This window comes from Lathyrus oleraceus, chromosome 5, assembly GCF_024323335.1.
Source record: "Lathyrus oleraceus cultivar Zhongwan6 chromosome 5, CAAS_Psat_ZW6_1.0, whole genome shotgun sequence".
Lineage (NCBI taxonomy): Eukaryota > Viridiplantae > Streptophyta > Magnoliopsida > Fabales > Fabaceae > Lathyrus > Lathyrus oleraceus.
The window spans coordinates 469,662,337-469,671,532 of NC_066583.1; positions in this window are offsets into that span (position 1 = coordinate 469,662,337).

Genomic DNA, 9,196 nt, shown 5'->3' on the forward strand with positions numbered 1-9,196 from the left:
GAAGTCACATTGCCAGTGAAGATTGGCCCGGAGGTGTTCAACATTGTCTTCTATGTGATGGATATCAAGCCAACATATAGTTGTTTATTGGGGCGTCCTTGGATACACGGGGCTGGAGCCGTGTCGTCAACTCTCCATCAGAAGCTGAAGTATGTTTGGAATGGTCAGGTTGTGACTGTGTGCGGCGAGGAGGACATTCTTGTGAGTCATCTATCTTCCTTCAAGTATGTGGAGATGGATGGTGAGATTCATGAAACTCTGTGCCAAGCATTCGAGACCATTGCCATTGAGAAGGTGGTTTTCGTTGAGCAGAAGAAGCCAGGTGTCTCAATTGCATCATACAAGCAAGCTTTGGAGGTTGTTAACTCAGGCAACGCAGAAGGCTGGGGCAAGATGGTTGGCATGCCCGTCAAAGAAGACAAATTTGGTATTGGCTACCAACCTCTTCAGGCAGATCAGGGTGTTCAGAAAGGGCTGAGTACCTTCACCAGCGCTGGGTTGATGAATCATGGAGACGTCTTTGCAGCCGGTAGTGAAGACGGGGACAATGATTGTGATCTGGACAACTGGGTTCGCCCGTGTGCTCCAGGTGAGATGGTGAATAATTGGACAGCCGAAGAAATGGTCCAAGTTACTCTTCAGACAGAGTAATTTTCTTTTGTTTTTCATTCTGCACAAAAACCCTACGCTCTACCCGGGGCGTAGTGGTTTATTGTAGGGCCACATCATGTTTGAAATGATTATCATTAATAAAGGACGTTTTGCAAACAAATTTGTGCTCATTGTCTTTCTGTTTTTATTTTCATTTTTTCAAACAATAAAAATGGCAATGTTTTTTTTTGTTTTTGTGACTTTCTTGAACTCTTTTCTAAAATAAAGCATTAAACATGCAAAATCGATCTCGCGGACTCCACTAAAAAAAGTTCTGTTATGGCTCAGTATGATTTCGATAATCCCATTTACCAAGCTGAAGAGGAGAGTGAAGAAGATTGTGAACTCCCTAAAGAATTGGTCAGATTGTTGAAACAGGAGGAAAGGATCATCCAACCTCATCAGGAAGAGTTGGAGATTATTAACCTTGGTACTGAGGACGCCAGGAGAGAGATCAAGATCGAGGCTGCTTTGAAGGAAAATGTCAAGAGAGGGCTGATCGAGATGCTGAGAGAATATGTGGAAATCTTTGCATGGTCGTATCAAGATATGCCTGGGTTGGATAGAGATATTGTGGTGCACAGGCTACCTCTCAAAGAAGATTGTCCTTCGGTAAAGCAGAAGCTGCGCAGAACTAGTCCTGATATGGCTGTCAAGATCAAAGAGGAAGTGCAGAAGCAGCTGGATGCAGGTTTTCTGGCAGTTACCAATTATCCCCCGTGGGTGGCCAACATCGTTCCCGTGCCGAAGAAGGATCGTAAAGTCAGGATGTGTGTCGACTACCAGGATTTAAACAGAGCCAGTCTGAAAGATGACTTCCCATTACCTCACATTGATGTATTGGTTGATAACACTGCTCAATCTTCGGTTTTCTCTTTCATGGATGGATTTTCTGGCTATAATCAGATCAAGATGGTGCCAGAAGAAATGGAAAAGACGACATTCATTACGCCTTGGGGCACGTTCTGCTATAAGGTGATGCCATTTGGGCTGAAGAATGCCGGTGCTACCTATCAGAAGGCTATGACGACTCTCTTTCATGACATGATGCACAAAGAAATTGAAGTGTACGTGGATGACATGATTGCGAAGTCTCAGACAGAAGAGGAGCACTTGGTAAATTTGCAAAAGTTGCTTGAAAGGCTGAGAAAATTCAAACTGAGGTTGAATCCAAACAAGTGTACGTTTGGAGTGAGATCCGGAAAGCTGTTGGGCTTCATTGTCAGTGAGAAAGGGATTGAGGTTGATCCAGCGAAGGTGAAAGCTATTCAAGAAATGCCTGAACCGAGAACGGAAAAGTAGGTTCGTGGGTTTTTAGGGAGATTGAACTACATTGCACGGTTCGTATCTCACCTAACTGCCACGTGTGAACCGATTTTCAAATTGCTAAGAAAAGATCAAGCAATCAGGTGGAATAATGACTTTCAAAAAGCTTTTGATAAGATAAAAGAGTATTTGCAGAAACCTCCAATCCTTATACCTCCAGTTCCTGGGAGGCCTCTGATAATGTACCTTTCAATGACTGAGAACTCGATGGGGTGTGTATTGGGACAGCATGACGAGTCTGGTCGAAAAGAGCATGCAATATACTACCTTAGCAAAAAGTTTACCGACTGTGAAACAAGATATTCACTGCTCGAGAAAACTTGCTGTGCTTTGGCATGGGCTGCTCATCGACTGAGACAGTATATGTTGAACCATACTACCTTGTTGATTTCTAAGATGTATCCAGTGAAATACATCTTTGAGAAGCCGGCTCTCACCGGACGAGTGGCTCGTTGGTAGATTATTTTAACAGAGAATGATATCCAGTATACATCGCAGAAGGCCATCAAAGGTAGTGTTCTGTCTGACTACCTTGCCGAGCAACCGGGTGATGACTATCAGCCAATGATGTTTGAATTCCCTGATGAGGACATCATGTACTAAAAGATGAAATATTGTGAAGAGCCTCTTGTTGAGGAAGGACCGGATCCTAATGACAAGTGGACATTGATGTTTGATGGGGCGGTTAATGTGAATGGAAACGGTGTTGGGGAAATACTTATCAATCCTAAAGGTGCACACATACCTTTTTCTGCCAGATTGACTTTTGATGTAACCAACAACGAGGCTGAGTATGAGGCTTGTATCATGGGGATCGAAGAAGCCATCGATCTAAGGATCAAAACTCTGGACATCTATGGAGATTCCGCTCTAGTGATTAACCAAGTCAATGGAGACTGGAATACTCATCAGCCGCATTTTATTCCTTATCGAGATTACACCAGAAGGATCCTGACTTTCTTCAAGATGCTGAAGTTGTATCATGTACCCCAAGATGAAAATCAGATGGCTGATGCCTTGGCTACTTTGTCTTCTATGATCAAAGTCCATTGGCATAATCATGTGCCACACGTTGCAGTGAATCGACTCGAGAGGCCTGCGTATGTGTTTGCAGCCGAGTCTGTTATTGATGAGAAGCCGTGGTACTTTGATATCAAGAATTTCCTCAAAAGCCAGGAGTATCCTGAAGGAGCGTCAAAGAATGACAAGAAAACCCTAAGAAGGCTGGCTGGAAGCTTTTATTTGAATCAGGATGATGTGTTGTACAAGAGGAACTTTGACATGGTTCTGCTCAGATGCGTGGATAGACACGAAGCAGACATGTTGATGCAAGAAGTACATGAAGGATCTTTCGGTACCCATGCTGGTGGTCATGCAATGTCCAAGAAGTTGTTAAGGGCCGGTTATTACTAGATGACCATGGAATCCGACTGTTTCAAATACGCTCGGAAGTGCCATAAATGCCAGATCTATGCAGATAAGGTGCATGTACCACCAAGCCCTCTGAATGTTATGAATTCGCCTTGGTCGTTCGCGATGTGGGGCATCTATATGATTGGGAAGATTGAGCCTACTGCTTCTAATGGACATCGCTTCATTCTGGTTGCGATTGATTACTTCACCAAGTGGGTGGAAGCAGCTTCCTATGCTAATGTTACCAAGCAAGTGGTTGCCCGATTCATTAAGAAAGAGATTATCTGTCGTTATGGGGTTCCCGAGAGAATCATTACTGATAATGGTTCGAATCTCAATAACAAGATGATGAAAGAGCTGTGCAAAGATTTTAAGATTGAACATCACAATTCTTCTCCTTACAGACCGAAGATGAATGGTGCCGTAGAGGCGGCAAACAAGAATATTAAGAAGATTGTGCAGAAGATGGTCGTGACGTACAAGGATTGGCATGAGATGTTGCCTTTCGCTTTGCATGGATACCGTACCTCAGTACGTACGTCGACCGGGGCAACCCCTTACTCCCTTGTGTATGGTATGGAAGCAGTCCTACCTGTTGAAGTGGAGATTCCTTCTCTGAGAGTCTTGCTGGATGTCAAGCTAGACGAAGCCGAGTGGATTCGGACAAGGTTTAACGAGTTGAGCCTTATTGAAGAAAAGCGATTAGCAGCTGTGTGCCATGGGCAGCTATATCAAAGAAGGATGAAGAAGGCCTTTGATCAGAAAGTGCGCCCTCGAAGCTATCAGACAGGTGATTTGGTTTTGAAGAGGATCCTTCCTCCCGGTACAGATAACAGGGGCAAGTGGACTCCGAATTATGAAGGCCCATATGTTGTTAAAAAGGTTATTCTCTGGTGGAGCCTTGATGCTGACAACTATGGATGGTGAAGATTTTCCGTCCCCTGTGAACTTAGATGTAATCAAAAAATACTTCGCATAAATTGACCCGCTGGACGAAAAGAATAAAAGAGTCCAGGCAAAAAAGGGCATCCCGGCGAACCAAGAAAAAGAAAAGGTTCGAGCAAAAGTTAGGGATAAAGAATGAAAAATATGTACACCCGGTAAGTCCAAAACCCGCAAGGGCGGCTTAGGCAAAAAGGGGTATCCCGGTGGATTGAAAACCTGAAAGGGAGATCCAGGCGAAAGAGGGATTAAAGCGAAGACTACAGTCTGAGTTATTTGTACTTCATCGCGCTTCAGCGTCTACCATCTCGAAGGATATGACCGGTCTAATCGTTCTTCTCAGAAAGCAAGGAATTTGGGGGAAATTGAGGATATACGAGTCATAACGGAATTGGAAATAGTGGATGCCGTATTCACATTGCCAATAGGATAGTTTATTTCCTTTTGGGCGTAATTACCTTTTCCTAGGAATTGCTTCCTGATGTACTTGCCTTTTCGGGCCCATTTTCAATCAATAAAAGTCGTTATTCAGTTAAATTACTCTCTTCTTTTTATTTTTACTATTTTGTTTGCAAAAACGTCCGAATTTTTGGAAAACATTGCATCTAAAAACATGAAGGCTAGACAATAATGTGCAGAAAGATAAAACATTTGAAAATCATTTTGAAGGTTGAGTACACTTGAGTGTATTTTGTATATACAATCCCCTGGGGCATGTATGTCTTGCTGTTTTGCAGGTTATTATCTTTGATTGCTGGCTAGAGCAGATAAGCCACGGTTTGTTCAGAGATGTTTCAACATTGTCCGTTGGTGTGAGGAGTTGGGTTGTCTAAAGCAAGTTCAGGACTTATCTCCCCAACCTATTAGAGATCAGGGATTTCCCATCAGGGTTGATGATGTCTCCCCAGCAGGCTTGAAAGTGGCTCTTTCCCTAGCAAGTCTGAAAGCTTTTAGAACTGTTTTTCCCCAGCGGAGGTGCCTGTGGGTAGCTTGTCCCTCAGCAGCAGGCCTGAAAGTTGATCTTTCCCTGGCAGGTCTGAAGACCGTTAGTCCCCACTGAGCCTGAAGGTTGCTATTTCCCCAGCGGAGGTGTCTGTGGGTAGCTTGTTCCTTAACAGCCAGGTCTGAAGTACTGTAATCCCCAGCAGGGTCGTGAATGCCTATCCCCAGCAGGGTTGTGATTGTTTTCCCCTAGCAAGTCTCCCCAGCAGAGGTTTGCCTTGATGGTTTTCCACGGAGAAATCCCCAAGCGGATCAAGTTCGGTGGAAATTATCCCCAGTAGAGTTAATCCTTCTCGTGGGTTGGTAGTTATCCCTAGTGGAGATAAGCATTGGTGTTGTTTCCCCCGGCGGAGTCCCCAAGTGGATTGGATTCAGTGAAAGTTATCCCCGGTGGGTTTATTCTTTCCCAGCAGCAGCGTCATTCCCCAGCATGTTGGAGAAGGGTGTGTTCCCCAGCCAGAGATTCCCCAGTTGAGTTGGTTCCTCTACCACGCCCAGAGTGTCAGATCAGCAAAGCATCCACCGCAGATTTGTTGTGTCTCCCCACAGAGTTGGAGGATCAAATCATAATTGTCCGCTCAGCAGAGCGACCAGTTCTCCACGGCAGGAGTTTTCTCCATTTGCATCTTGCATGTAGTACTCATTACAGTTTTCAAATCGCGTAGCATTTCCATTCAATATGGAGCATTACTTCATAGAAGCTCAAACATATGCATACATGTGTTAAACCGGATTGGATCAAATCCCTAGCAGAGGTGGACTATTTTGCAACATCTGTACGACACGGTTGCTACAGTTTCTCTTGACAGCGTTCAGGATTGGTAATCCTCAGAGAGGTTCATTTCCTCGCCCGCTTGTGGAAGGAAAGCTTGACTCCCAAATGTAGTCCCCGGCAAGTGTGTGGCCTTGTCTTGACATATGTAGATGTCATCCTTACGATACCCGTAGGTGTCATGTTGATCCCCGTGTGGGTCCTTCCTTTTTTGGTGTCAGTAGACATCATCTTTCGATGTTCGTAGCATCTGCTTTCTCCCATTCATCCGTTGATGTCTGGTTGAGTCTTCCTATTCATCCGTTGGCGTCTAGTCGTGGATTCTTTCTCCCATTCATCCGTTGATGTCTGGTTGAGTCTTCCTATTCGTCCGTTGGCGTCTAGTCGTGGTTTCTTTCTCCCATTCATCCGTTGATGTCTGGTTGAGTCTTCCTGTTCGCCCGTTGGCGCCTAGTCGTGGTTTCTTTATCTCATTCATCCGTTGATGTCTGGTTGAGTTTTTCTTCCTATTCGTCCGTTGGCGTCTAGTCGTGGTCCCTTTTCCCATTCATCCGTTGATGTCTGGTTGAGCCTTTCCTATTCGTCCGTTGGCGTCTAGTCGTGGTTTCTCTTCCCATTCATCGTTTTTCGATGTCTGGTCGTGGTTTCTTTCTCCCATTCATCCGTTGATGTCTGGTTTCGCCTTTCCTATTCGTCTGTTGGCGTCTAGTCGTGGTTTCTCTTTCCATTCATCGTCTTCCGATTTCTGGTCATGGTTTGTTTCCCCCATTCATCCGTTGATGTCTGGTTGAGCCTTTCCTATTCGTCTGTTGGCGTCTAGTCGTGGTTTCTCTTCCCATTCATCATCTTTTGATGTCTGGTCGTGGTTTCTTTCTCCCATTCATCCGTTGATGTCTGGTTATTCATCCATTGATGTCTGGTTGAGCCTTTCCTATTCGTCTGTTGGCGTCTAGTCGTGATTTCTCTTCCCATTCATCGTCTTTCGATGTCTGGTCGTGGTTTCTTTATCCCATTCATTCGTTGATGTCTGGTTGAGCCTTTCCCATTCGTCAGTTGGCGTCTAGTCATGGTTTCTCTTCCCATTCATAGTCTTTCGCTGTCTGGTCGTGGTTTCTTTCCCCCATTCATCCGTTGATGTCTGGTTGAGCCTTTCCTATTCGTCAGTTGGCGTCTAGTCGTGGTTTCTCTTCCCATTCATCGTCTTTCGATGTCTGGTCGTGGTTTCTTTCCCCCATTCATCCGTTGATGTCTGGTTGAGCCTTTCTTATTTGTTCGTTGGCGTCTAGTCGTGGTTTCTCTTCCCATTCATCGTCTTTCGATGACTGGTCGTGGTTTCTATTCCCATTCATCTGGTGATGTATGGTAATGGTTTCTGTCTCCGAGAAATATCAAAATCCCCAGTAGAGTCGTCGGTAGACGTCTTGTCTAGTCCAGTGGTCCATATGAAATCCCCAGTGGAAGTTCCCATTGGTGAACATTCTATTCTTTGATCATCCCCCGCAGAGTGCAAATTTCTACGGTTCTGTTGGTATTCAATCACTGTGTATCTTGAAGGTCTGAGAGCCGTTGCTCTCATCCGTTCAGGTTCCCAGCTGATTGAATAGGGGCAGCTGTAGCACCTCAAATTTGCACCCCCCATTTGTACATTCATTTCATTTTTAGGTCATTTGACATCACATTAACATTGCATTAACATTGCATAGTACCTTGCATCTTATCAGTCAAGACTGGTATCAGGAGAATTCATCTGTGCAAGGAGCCAAGCATTTCCATGAGCATCCTAGAGAGCTTATGTGAACCCAAGGTTCATTTTGAAGCAGTTTGACCAAGTGCTAGAGGCTCAAAGTCCACAGTGCACTTTCAGGTCATCTGGGCCCCATAAAAGTCAACTTCAAGTCAACTGAGGGCTAGGAGGTGGAGAAATGGTTTGAGACACTTCATTCATGTCCAAAAGAGGTTTATTTATCATGCCAAACATCTACCTTGAAGATTTTGAAGCCAGATCAAAAGTTTCCAAAAATGGAAAGTGACCTGTAATTTCAAGTTTCCAAAAATGGCAAGTTTTTGGACCAAATTCAACTTGACTTTCCGACATCAAAGAAGCTTCAAATGAAATTTTGTCCAACATGAAAGTTGAAGATCTTTCTCTCCCGTTTCCAAGAAGTCTAAGATCATGAGCATCTGATGAATGGTTGAGGAGATATAATCAAATCATTGCCAAGTGTGCATGGAACTTCAACAAGCCATAACTTTTGATTTAGAACTCCAAAATGAGTACCTCTTTTTGCATATTTCTTCTCATGACATGTATTTTCCAAACCATTCATCACATTGCATGAAATTTAATCACATGACCATTTGCATATTCATGCTTATTTTGGAGGGAAATTCATGAATTTGAAATTGGTGCATCATGGGAACAAATCACCATTGCCATTGTGTTCATAAGAGGGTTTTAAGTGAAATTGCATGGCCATTTGCTACTGTTCACGTGGGATTGCATGCATGGGGTGGAAAAACCAATTTTTGCATAACACCTTATTTCTCACTAATCTCCAATTAACCAAAGCTTAATTAATTTTTCAGCATGATTAGGCAAGCATATAAAAGGTTAATCCTAACAGAACTCTCATTATTCATCATTTCTAGATCTCAAACTTTTTTCCCTCCAAAATTTTCTCCCAATCCAAATTCAAATTTTCTTCACATAAGCTACTAATTTTCTTCCATATTCTTGTTCTCTGATATTGATTTAGTGTAGATCAAGCATTGGATCAATGAATACGAGCAGAATTTGTGCATACTCCAAGCAAGAACATGAAGATGGAAATTGTTGTTTGAGCTAGATCTAAGTCTCTCCAAGCCTTAATTCATTCATAAAGCTTCATAACAAGTGCTCAGGAGTAGATCTACACACGTGCCAAGCCTTGAATCACCAGAATTCACTACTGCCGTTGTTGGAGCTTCAAGAGGTGCAAGTTTCGAATCTCCTAATTCTCTGTTTTATGCACATAGTTTTGTAGAGCTTTTCACGCTGAAAATTCTGATATAAAATTCTTGAAATTTGGATGAAAATTGAGAGAGTTGTGT